General features: G+C 41.2%; 1 protein-coding gene across 1 annotated transcript in view; it reads right to left on the bottom strand.

The window, feature by feature from the left end:
- The window catches only part of LOC126998870 (uncharacterized), a 62,066-nt gene extending 61,888 nt beyond the window's left edge, over nt 1–178 (bottom strand). The window contains exon 1 of the mRNA XM_050861061.1: nt 75–178. The gene's annotated coding sequence lies outside the window, so the exon portion shown is untranslated. The remainder of the gene's footprint in view (nt 1–74) is intronic.
- Nucleotides 179–13,381: the final 13,203 nt, after the last annotated feature.

Below are 13,381 nucleotides of genomic sequence, written 5' to 3'. Positions count from 1 at the left end.
GTTGTTTTTTCCTACGTGGTGGAGTGCACACGTAAAGCACATACACACAGACAGACACACACGTATGCACTTACTTTTCGCTGCAGATGTACGTAGTTTAAGGTGAATGACAGTGAGCGTTCCGATAGACGGTGCTTCTCTTGTGCTACTGATCGTTTCGCCTGGCCCCTCCTAGTATATATATCAGACCCTAAACCGTCGATAAGGAGGCGTCACATTGCGCAGAGATTACACTACTTCCGGATAAGATATGAGCCGCTCGGTAATCCTCAAACAAAACCCTGAAATGTGAACGATTGGGTAACCTTGGGAAATGGTTGTTATCTTGGATTTGTACTGCGATGACGTGTGAGTGGGTGGGTTGTGAAGGGCTGTGGAAGTACTTGATTGCTTGCTGTTGTTTTGGTTTGGCATATGATTGTATTAAACTTTTATTTCTGCGTGAGTGGGTGGTTGTGGATGGCTTTGAGTACACGGTTCCTTGTTCTTTAATTGCTACGAATAAATTGTTGGTTGCTTGTTTTTTGTCATAGAATTGCGTTCAACTTTTTCTGCATGAATGAATGGTTGTTAAGACTACGAATGAAGGTTTGTTTGTTTTATTTGTTTGCCTTAAAAAAAATGTGTTAAAACTCCCATTTCTTTCTACTCGTGTTCAAAGGTCAAGACATGTATGGTTTGCATTCTTCATATGAGCGAGATAGATAGTTTGGTCAGTATAGAATATTTTTAATTGCTTTCCATAATTTTATAATGCTTTTCAAAATTTAGATGATTTTCAAAATTATTAGATGGTTTTGTATGATTTTAGACGAGTTTAAAAGTAATTAAAAGGATTTTCAAAATTAGTATATGGTTTTCCTTAACTTTAGAGGGTTTTCAAAATTATTAAATGATTTTCCAAAATTAGTGGATGGTTTTCCTTAATTTTAGGGGGGGTTCAAGATTACTGAATGATTATCCAAAGTTAGTGGATGGTTTTCCTTAATTTTAGATGGTTTTCAAAATTATTAAATAGTTTTACAAAATTATTAAATAGTTTTACAAAAGTTTAGATGGTTTTCAAAATTATTAGATCGTTGTTAAAAAATATTAAACGGGTTTCCTAAATTTTCAGTATCTTTCCACTAAGTACAACGTGCCCACTTTTTTTCATTAGTGACTCTACATCGTAATATTTGCATCGTGAGTAACGAGAATATTAAGCAAGTATTGAAAAATGCTAGTTATTTTTTTTTTTTTTCAGTATCCTTTTTCTCTGTGCGCCGAGTGCCTGCTGTTATATTTCCTTACTCTGCATCTAGGTGTCTGTCTGTAAATGATAGGGGTTATGGTTAGTGTTATTAGTACGTATTGTAAAAAGAAAAAATATATGAAAGTCCTGTTGACGGAATATATTGCAAAAAAAATAATAAGTACTATTACGCGCCATTTCGTCATGACACAGTAAAGTTTCCAACCCCTCCCCTGGCGGCGCCACCACCGCTTCGTCTGTCGTATGATTCAGGCCTCCAGTAAACTAGCTGAAAAGGTGATGCAGGAAGTTTCGATAATGACAGACTTTCCCGCGCGACAAAATTTTTTACATTTAAAATTCTGCCTTCGTTTACATTGCTTCGCTGTTATTTTGCTTACCGTTGTACGATTCGGGCACTTTTGCGTATTTGCAAGTATGAGAAAACTGAGGGAGAGTTACATTTCCACATTATGACATGCAAACTGTTCCCTCTCACTGGGGCAGCTAGTCATCGGTGTATTTCTCACTTTTCGCTTCCTATACTTAGCTCCAGGACACGTCATATAATATTCATATCAGACAGTGGGCGGAAGGTCTTTTCCTGTTGTAGTTATCACAGAGGCACCTTTTGACTTCCGATGAAGATTTCCTTTTCTTTGTCCATATTTTAAATTAAAAAAGTCTTTTGTAATGAAACTGAAAATAGTCTTGTCTATCTACTTTATATTACTTGCATTTATTTCCCTTCTTTAACCTTTTGCTATCTCTGGCATGTAGTACAATCAGTAATAGGTTTTGCTTTAGTGTCTACATTTTTCTTTACATTATTCATTCTAGAAAGCAGAAGTGTCATATTTTTTTCCACACTTACGTTTTGTGAGTTGGGGAAACCCGAGAAAAAGTGTCTTATCTATTTCTTGTGAGCTGCCTTTGAACCTCACTCCTTTATCTTCGTAACATCGATAACAGAAGATCTCGTAATAGTTTCAAAACCTGCAACTTAAGATTAGAGGATTTTTCAATGTTCTATTTGTTCTTGAAAGCATATATGACGCATTTTTTTCAGCCATGACGTAGGTGTTACGCTAATTGATAACTGTGAGCATAAAGAGAGTGGTGCGCTTTACGGCGAAACTTTTATCCTCACAAAGCCTCACGATACACTAGGACTTATGGCGGAGGGTGCAACTTTTATCCTCACAAAGCCTCACGATACACTACCACTTATGGCGGAGGGTGCAACTTTTATCCTCACAAAGCCTCACGATACACTACCACTTATGGCGGAGGGTACAACTTTTATCCTCACAAAGCCTCACGATACACTAGCACTTATGACGGAGGGTACAACTTTTATCCTCACAAAGCCTCACTATACACTACCACTTATGACGGAGGGTGCAACTTTTATCCTCACAAAGCCTCACGATACACTAGCACTTATGACGGAGGGTGCAACTTTTATCCTCACAAAGCCTCACGATACACTACCACTTATGACGGAGGGTGCAACTTTTATCCTCACAAAGCCTCACGATACACTAGCACTTATGACGGAGGGTGCAACTTTTATCCTCACAAAGCCTCACGATACACTAGCACTTATGACGGAGGGTACAACTTTTATCCTCACAAAGCCTCACGATACACTAGCACTTATGACGGAGGGTGCAACTTTTATCCTCACAAAGCCTCACGATACACTAGCACTTATGACGGAGGGTGCAACTTTTATCCTCACAAAGACTCACGATACACTACCACTTATGGCGGAGGGTGCAACTTTTATCCTCACAAAGCCTCACGATACACTAGCACTTTTGGCGGAGGGTACAACTTTTTCTCTAAGCTTTTTACTAGGATTTGACACTTGCTAACGGAGAGTAACGCTAATAGAGTCAAGCTATAACACAAATATTATGGAAAGCATCTCATTATTTTTAACCTAGTGACAAAGACTGGTAAAGGCTACAGATATTCCTCTAAGCTTTTTCTTATACCACACACAGAGTAACGAAGAATATAACGCAGAGTGAATTTAAAACACAACTATTACGGGATACAGCTCCTTTCGTAACCAATAGTGACGAAGGTCCCATGCTGCCGTAAAGGGGAGGCTATAAATATTTATCTAATCATTTTCTTACACTACACACTGACTAACGAAAAATAACGCTAATGGAGTCAATTTAAAACACAAATATTACTAAAAATATCTAATTTCTTAACATAGTGATGAAGGCACACTAACATGCTATGGGAAAAAAGAATAAAAATTAAAAAAAAAGTGATTAGATAGATTAGCCAGACGTAATCTTCCGCCGTGGCATTATAAGACCAGAGTCAATGTCAGGTGTTGATCAGGTGTGAAAGGTTAAGTGAATTATGGCAACCCTCAGCGTTGGCGTGATAAGATTAATGTGTAAAGAGAGGGCATATTACACCTCGAATGTACAGGTGTTATTCACCATAGCCTGATCACGTGTTGGACTCGTAATCACCAGCAGGTACCCTCCCGACATGAGCAAGTGTTCTTTCTCGTCGATCTCTGGGTACTGCCAGGACCTCACACACCACACACCCCATCCCCCTTGCGCAAAGGGTGGCAGCAACCACTCCTGGTCAACGGAAAGAATCCGACCTGAGTGGACTCGAACCGCCGCCCTGTCAGACCATGAAGCCTGGCAGCGCAGCGCTCTAACCAGTTGCGCCACGGGTGTGTGTGTGTGTGTGTGTGTGTGTTTACTTACCTAGTATTTGCATTCCTACAGGATTGGGACATGTTCTTAATGTTTCGTGTTTCGTCGTTTTCTTTCATGATTAAAATTTCTAAACATATATAATTCCTTAACCATATATGCGCGTGTATTAGTTCATTATAACCTCAAGTATGAATTGTATAGTATCCTCATCATAATTGATATTCACAAACGTCCTTAGACTCATATTAATCGTACTTTTTGTTGTGAAAAGAGCAACAAGGGTAGGCGGTGGCTGAGTGATTAGCATGGTGGGCTCACGTTCACCACGCCATGGACAACGCCGGTTCGAATCCCCACGCTACCACTTGGGATTTTTCAGTTACCGCCGAGTAACCTAAGACTACCCACATGCTGTCCAGAAGACCACCCATCAACCCGGACTCTAGAAGAAACCGTCTAGTGAATCAAGAATGAGTTCCGGGGGCAGCATGAGCCAAGCATAACTGGCGCCACTATAAAAATTGTCTGCGCCATGCGACGAGGCAGTTGAAAGCTTTTCGAAAAGCTATTCAAAAAACTGCAGGCGAGGGCGGGGCAAAGGCAGCCCTTGATCAACCAAACCGCAGCGTCGGTGCGGCTTACAACAAACTGTGTAACCAACGACGCCTCCGACAAGCGAACTGATACAACACGACGCGGGCCAAACCAGGAGTCATATTTCTGTTTTGTACACACAGATGCACGTAGTCTGTTACCCCAAAAGGACGAAATTAGGGCGTATATTGCAACAGAGAAACCAGATGTGATAGCCATCACAGAGACTTGGGCCAACTCTGCACATCTGATATCAGGACTATTATTCCCTGGGTACGAAAGCTTCCACAAAAATCGAAAGCACAAGAAAGGAAGAGGAGTAATTTGCTACGTAAAAAGTACGCTCCCTGCCATAAAAATAGACAAACAGGACGCAGAGAATTACGATTCCGTCTATGTGGACATAACTGCGAATAATAAAAAACTAACACTGGCGACCGTATACAGACCCCCAAAACAACAGGCAGCCGACGACACTGTCCTGTAGGAAGAGCTTCACTCTCTAACACAAAGCAAAGAAGCAATAATAATTGGGGACTTTAATTTCCCTAACATTGACTGGGGACATTTGACTGGAGATCAAGAGGGTAACAGGCTTATAGAAATGGTGGAGGATTGGTTCCTCACTCAAGTTGTAACTCAGCCGACAAGATAAAACAATCTGCTGGATCTGGTACTAGTAAGTGACCCCGACCTCATTCGCGACTGTGAAGTTGGTGAGAAAATGAATGGTTGCGATCACCACTTAATCCGTTTTAATGTCCGTCAGTGATACCAGACTACAAAAAAGCAAATTTCAACCTAGCCAGTGAGCTCCTTCCCCCTGCGACCTGGGTCCAACTTAACCTCACCGACAATACAATCGACAACGTGTGGAACGACTTCAAAGATAAGCTTTTGGGGGTAGAGAAGGCTACAGTGCCTACGAAACCCAGGCGAGTATATGGTGCAGTAAACTTAAAAAAAAGGAATTATAACCTAATGACAGAGAATGACACGACCGAAACCCGTACACAGTACCAAAACAGCCTCAGAGCTTGTCGCACCCTTATTCAGAGTAGTAAACGCAACTATGAAAAACAAAATAGCGCGCGACATCAAGACCAACTCCAAAAAATTCTTCACATACATCAGATCGGAAAAGAAAGTAAAATCCAGTATTGATCCCCTGACAGACGAGACTGGATCTGTAACACAGGACAGTAAATAGATGGCCAGAATCTTCAACAATAACTTCGCATCCGTATTCACAGTCGAGGACATCGAAACCATTCCCGAAGGCCCTGACCCGCCGAGGGGGGACCACACCCCTGGAAATTGACTCAATATGCGATCAAGAAGTCAAAAATCACTTGGACAAACTCGACACGAACAAGTCAACGGGACCTGACAGTTTGTCCCCGCGGTTATTAAAAGAGCTTAAACGACAAATACTTCAGCAACTCACTAACATATTCAACCGGTCAGTACAACTGAACAAGGTCCCAGAAGACTGGAAGATGGCGAACGTAACACCGATTTTCCAAAAAGGAGACAAAAGCGTTGTATTAAACTACAGGCCCACAAGTTTGACATCAGTGGCAGGAAAAATACTTGAAAAGATTATTAAAGACAAACTTGTTAAGTTTCTAGAAGACAATAGTGTAATCTCCGACACCCAGCATGGCTTCAGAAACAAGCGCTCCTGCCTAAAGAATTTATTAGACTTTTTCCAATGTATATATGAGAACTGGGATGCCCACCTCCCCAGTGATGTTATATACCTGGACTTTCAGAAAGTCTTCGACATGATACCGCACGAGCGACTCCTTAAGAAACTGCACTCGGCGGGCATTGGAGCCAATCTGATCGCGTGGATAAGAGATTGGCTCACCGGCGGAAAACAACGAGTACTACTCAACGAACAGCCTTCCGATTGGCTTCCAGTCACTAGTGGAGTGATTCAAGGGTCAGTGCTGGAACCCATTCTCTTTATCATATATATCAATGACCTAGAAGCAGGACTGAAATCCACAATGTCGAAATTTGCTGACGACACCAAGGTGGGTGGAAAGGCCCTCACAAAGACCGACTGAGAAATCATTCAGAAAGACCTCAATCACATTATCGAATGGTCGGAAAAATGGCAAATGTCCTTTAATGTTGACAAATGCAAAGTCATGCAGATTGGGTCCAGAAATAGTAATCACACATACATCATGAATGGGAAACCTCTGCAGGCGATGCAGAAGGAAAATGATCTTGGAGTCACTATCAGCAGTAACCTGAAACACGCGAATCGCTGTAAAAAAGCATTTAACAAACCTAACACTGTGCTCGGGTTCATAGCGAGGAACTTCTAGTGTAAAACGTCAGACGTGATGCTATCCTTGCATAATTCCATGGTAAGACCGCACCTCGAGTATGCAGTACAGTTCTGGCCTCCTAATTACAGAAAGGACATTGATTTACTGGAAAGGATTCAACGACGCGCCACGAAGATGATTCCAACCTTAAGGGCTCAACCGTACGAGGAACGACTCAAGCGACTCAATCTCTTTACATTGGAAAAAAGACGCCTACGAGGGGATATGATTCATGTCTTCAAGTACCTGAAAAAAAATCAATAATGTCGACTACTCCAAATTCTTTGAGCTGCAAACCAACTCAAGAACTAGAAATAGCGGTTTACCCATTCAGTCGAGTCGATGTAACACAGACATTGGAAGGAGTTTCTTTTCGAACAGAGTCATCCGTCACTGGAACAATCTTCCCTCAGAAGTAGTAAATGCGAATACCATCAACTCCTTCAAATATAGAATCGACCGTCATTTCGCTGCGTCAGGAGTAAACTGAATATCGAGGTGCTTTCATCTGCACCTCAATATCGAGGTGCTTTCATCTGCTCCTCAAGCCCCAAGTGGCTGTCGAGCAGATTAAATCACCAAAGCGGGCGACCTCGTAATGAGCCAATAAGCTTTCTGTTCCCTGCATTTCCATATTTCCATGTTTCATCACGGGCTTGGGCCGACCACCTGGCCCCTGAAGAAAGCCAACCGGCGCTACAGGCGGGGATGTAAAAAAAAAATAATAATAATAATAATAATAATAATAATAATAATAATAATGTTTTTTCGCCGTTTCTTATCTGTGATTCTTATGTATTAAAAAAAATTAAATCAAACGTCTTGTGTTAAAGTGAACGCGAACGGAGAGAGAGAGAGAGAGAGAGAGAGAGAGAGAGAGAGAGAGAGAGAGAGAGAGAGAGAATCACAAGTCTTACCACTTCTCATAAACCTACCACCACAACCACCACCGTCCCCTCAACGACCACCACCGCCACCACCACCACCACCAACAACAACAACAACAACAACACCGCCACCTCCACGACCACCAACACCACCACCTCTTCCTGAAGTCGACCTTTGTGAGACCTTTATCAGATGACCATCAACACCATATTCAGCCTCACAAGACTCCTGGCCTCATAAAGCTACATGATTTATGATAAGCTGGAGAGAGAGAGAGAGAGAGAGAGAGAGAGAGAGGACTCATTCACAGCTTGGGGTTTAAAAGGGAAGACACAAAGATGGATTGATATACGTAAAAGTCTTTCGGAAATAACAATGATGATGATAATAATAATAATAATAATAATAATAATAATAATAATAATAATAATAATAATATGAAGAAGACGAAGAAGAAGAAGAAGAAGAAGAAGAAGAAGAAGAAGAAGAAGGAAAAAAAGAAATAAAAAAGGAAAAAAGAATAACGAGAAGAAAAAGAAGAGGGAAAAGAAAAAGAAAAAACACGAAAAAAAAGAAAGAAAAAGAATGAAATGGTCTACAATATTTCTATTTTCGTTGGAGGTAGCATCCGCATTTAGCATACAATAGAGAAAGAGAAACAACAATAACAAAAACAACAACAACAATAATAAAAATGCCAGTATAATGTCGTTCCTGCTTGAGTTCAATTCTTGCTTCCTGAATGACCGCCTTTTTGATAGAACGCATGCATAGTGATTTCCTCTCTCTTCAGTTTTATTGTTCCTAATGTTATCTCTCGTTCCTTCTAATGCGTGATAATGAGCAGAAGAGGAAGTTGATTTGCATGCTCTCTCTCTCTCTCTCTCTCTCTCTCTCTCTCTCTCTCTCTCTCTCTCTCTCTCTCTCTCTCTCTCTCTCTCTCTCTCTCTCTCTCTCTCGTCCTGTTTATCCATCCATCCATCTCTTCCTATCTGTTTGTACATCTTTGACATGGAGGTTATCAAAATATTAGCGCTTTAAATATCTCGAAGTAAAGAGAAGATAAATGTTGAAGTGCGCAAAATAATAGGGATGGGAGCTAATGTGTATGTGCATTCATAAATATGAGAGGCAAAAACTCACTTAAGGAACGCTTGCAACACACACACACACACACACACACACACACACACACACACACACAAGGTTCATTCATGGAACACTAAACCAATCAAGTCATAGGTACTCGACCAGTCCGGAACCCGTCTAGCTGGTCCTCTCCCCGACCCCCGAACCCCCCCCCCCCCCCAACACACACACCAGGCACGCTACCTTTGCCTACCTGCCTGCCTGCCTGCCTCTGTTTGTATGAATGCTCCAGTGTGATCATTCATCGGCTTTATTATACCTGGCTCACACACTGCTGCTTGCCAATATTTGTTTTACCAAGTTTTGTTTTTTTGTTTTTCTTTGTGTGTCGATATTAGCTGTGAAAACGAGAAAGGTCATCTTATTGCTCCTCCTCCTCCTCCTCCTCCTCCTCGTCCTCCTCCTCCTACTACTACTACTACTACTACTACTACTACTACTACTACTACTACTACTACTACTACAACTACTACTTCTTTCTACGTTTGACCTATATCGCCGGCAGGCTTTCATTCATGATGGGGCCTGCTGATCAGCCCTAGCCTTTTAATGGCGCAGGCAAGTGTTTTATAATGGAACCATTCTTGTGTAGCTCATGCTGTCCCCCGGAGCTCCACTTGATCTTTAGAGAGTTACGGTAGAGTCCAGAGGTTGACAGGTGGTCATCAGAACAGCATGTGGGTAGTCTTAGGCCGCTCAGCGATGACTGAAAATTATCAGCTTGTAGCGGCGAGCTGAACTTGAACCCGGACCCTACAGGACACCACGCCCACACGCTGACCACTGAGCCGCCGTCTCCCCTATTTCTCCTATGCTAATCCTGCGGTCGCTTCTGCTGTTGATGCTTCTGTTGATGTTTCTTCGGCAATGTCAATTAAGTAGAAGAAAAGGAAGAAAACAACAGCAGTAACAAGAACACGAACATTAATACAAACAAACAAACAAGCATGAACAACAATCACAACCACCAACGCAAACAACAACAAACTACCTTTCTCTTTCCCTTCCCCTCTTCCCCACCCATCATCCACACACACAGCACAAATCAAGGTATACCCATAGCTAGCTCAGTGGCAGCAGCAGGTCGAACAACAAGTAGCGAGCGACCTCCTCAATTCAACAAGATCAGCCGGGAAAGGCAGGCGAGATGATAGGGATCTCAGCAGGGCCGCGCTGATAATAAGGGTGCATGCCAAGGCTGCCCGCCCGGCTGTTTGGCTGGCATACAATATCTCGCTGGTTAATGTTAAGACTCCTACTGGGCCGGTTTGGGGGTCCGCTGATGTTTGGTGAAGGGGGATGTGGGGGGGAGGGGTCGTGTCGTGCTCTCTTTCTTTCTTTCTTTCGTTCTCATTTTCTTTCCTTCTCTTCAAGGTCAGTTTTGGGGTTCTGTGTTCTTTGATTATTAATAGGGAGGGAATCGTGTCGTTCTAGCTTTCTTTGTTTCTTTTTTCTTTGTTATCTTTCGTTCGATTCGTTCTTTCTTTCTTTCTTTTTCTCTGTAGTTTAAGGGGGGAGGGGTCGTGCTCTTCCTCTCCTTCTTTCTTTCCTTCAGTTTCATTAATTCGTTCTTTCATTCTTTCTTTCGTTCTTTCTCTTTTTTTCATTCCATCTCTCTCTCTCTCTCTCTCTCTCTCTCTCTCTCTCTCTCTCTCTCTCTCTCTCTCTCTCTCTCTCTCTCTCTCTCTCTCTCTCTCTCGATAGCCTAGACTTCCTTGCTAGGTTATCATTTACTATGTTGAAGAGCAAGAAAAACTAAATCGCCGTGTTGGAGGAAGTGTCGCAAACCGCAGCTTGTTTGCCAGGAAGTTGATAGTCATTGGCTCTGATCTTATTCATGGTTTTAGTCTACTTTCTTATTTACCTCCAACTTCATGTATATATTTATTCTTTTAGTTATTCATCTTTTTTTATCTCTGTGTGTTTTTGGTTGATTGGTTGGTTGTCTCATTTCCTCATCCACTCCTTTGCTTACTACATTCTCGTTAGTTGTTAGTTGTATGTGTTTTGCTGATGTGGTTAAACAGTTTGGTGTAGGTTATAGGTTAGTGTAGGTGTAGGTGTAGTTATTTTTTCTTTTGCAGTTTGGTCTTATGTAGTTTAAGTTTATTCACCCATTTTTGACATCACGAAACAGTTCAGTGTAGGTTAGGTTAGTGTATAGGTGTAGGTATAGTTAGGTGTTGTTCTCATGTTGTTAGTTCTTGTATTGTTTAATGTTTATCCACACATGTTGGCATAACGAAACAGGCATCTCAGTAGGAACGAATCAACGAACGCCCATCTAGTCTCCTCGTTCACACACAGAATTAATATTTCCGTAACTAAATCAGTTAATATAAAGCCGATAAGTAAAGTAAATAAATAGTAAAGTGAATAAATAGAAGTCAGCCAGAGAGATACAATCAGTTAATTCATACAGACAACACTCGCTTCTCCAGCCACTCCCTCGAATCAGGACACGCAATACCTCCGTTCATATTCATACTGACTTGGATTATTTTATTGCGTGTTCTTGTTGAAGATACCGCGGCCTACAATCCCGCCAGATCTTTTAAATGTCTTATTTGTATTTATTAACAGTTATGTGGCTAGTTTGGCATTTCAATTCCACTTTTGAGACTTTGATGAGTTGGATTTTCACAGATTTAAGCCACCATATTACAAACTCAATCATAAAAAGTTATAAAAAAAATATCAATACCAACTAACCACGCCTTGAGAAACGGGTCTAAAGAGATAAATCAACCACTCTCTTGTTTATGAAGACTAATACGACCTTTAGAAAATCAGGCGTCAGTCTCAGAGAATCCTAGATACATACAGACAGCCAGCAAGTCCCAGAGAAGAGAAGAAATACAGCCATTCAGCCCGACAGTAAGTCCAGAGAAGATTAGATTATGAACACCCAGTATCTCCTTACCTCCTGGCCGACCTCTTGCAGACTCTTCGTGTTCTTATGATCCTATGCTTACCGAATGAAACTGTATATGGGAAGAGAATACATGTGTTTGAAGATTTTTGTAAGTGTAAGGAATTAAGTAACAAAAGAAGAGATAGGATACGAGACACACTAACTTGATTCTTTAGTGATGCAAACTGAAATAAAAGGGATATGTTCTTGTGTTAACGAATGACACTGTATATGGGAAAGGAATACATATGCTTGAAGAGGTTGTAAATTTAAGGAATCAGATGACAAAAAGACCTTACAGACTTAACTCAATTCTTTAGAGATTTCAAATAGGTCAAAGCAAGTAGTCAGGAACACACACACACACACACACACACACACACACACACACACACACACACACACACACACACACACACACACCATCTCGGGAACAGGCACAACACTCAATGGTATTCGGTCACAGTTTAATCGTGTTCGGTGCCCGTGGCCACTCATCCATCACGATCCTCTCGAGTTTGTGTCGCACGCCCATGACTCACCGGCCGAGGGCAGAAGGGCAAAATAAACAGGCGAGAGAGAGAGAGAGAGAGAGAGAGAGAGAGAGAGAGAGAGAGAGAGAGAGAGAGAGAGAGAGAGAGAGAGAGAGAGAGAGAGAGAGAGAGTTTCCAGCACTGATAGTATAGTAGAAGCAACAGTATCAGTAACAGTAGTAGTAGTAGTAGTAGTGGTAGTGGTAGTAGTAGTAGTAGTAGTAGTAGTAGTAGTAGTAGTAGTAGTAGTAGTAGTAGTAGTAGTGGCTGATAGATAGACTTTGAAAGTAGCAGAGAGAATATCTGGACCAAACAAAATTAAGAGATAATTAGAGAAAGGGAGAAATAGATAAAGAGAGATAAAAACAGACAGATTGAGACAGAGAAAGACAAAAAGACAGACAGATAATCGGACAGAGAGAGAGAGAGAGAGAGAGAGAGAGAGAGAGAGAGAGAGAGAGAGAGAGAGAGAGAGAGAGAGAGAGAGAGAGAGAGAGAGAGAGAGAGAGAGTCGAATTTCTTGCATGGCTGAACGTTACTTACTCATAGTGAAGGACACATCGTCAAAAGGAAGTCAGTAATAATAATAATAATAATAATAATAATAATAATAATAATAATAATAATAATAATAATAATAATAATAATAATGTTTTTGTTGTTGATAATGATGATGAATGATGTTATTGTTGTTGCTGTTTTTTGGAAGAAGAAAAAGAAGAAGAAAAAGGTGAAGAAAGGAGAAAGGAAAAAGAAGAAGAAGAAGCAGAAAATGAAGATGAAAAAAAACACGATAATGAAGATGATGGAGATGAAGGAAACGAAGAAAAGAAAGGAAAATATGAAAAGAATACTAAAGGAAAGAAGGAGAATATAGCGATGACAACACAAACATAAAAAACCCTAACAAAAAAAATCACTACGGCAAACCAACAAACGAAAGCACGCACCCAACCAACGCACTCTCCTTCCGAATAAAGAGAGAGAGAGAGAGAGAGAGAGAGAGAGAGAGAGAGAGA

Source organism: Eriocheir sinensis, chromosome 15 (assembly GCF_024679095.1).
Source record: "Eriocheir sinensis breed Jianghai 21 chromosome 15, ASM2467909v1, whole genome shotgun sequence".
Classification (NCBI taxonomy): Eukaryota; Metazoa; Arthropoda; class Malacostraca; order Decapoda; family Varunidae; genus Eriocheir; species Eriocheir sinensis.
Note: the sequence above shows the minus strand (reverse complement) of the source record. Positions and strands in the feature narration are given on the sequence as shown.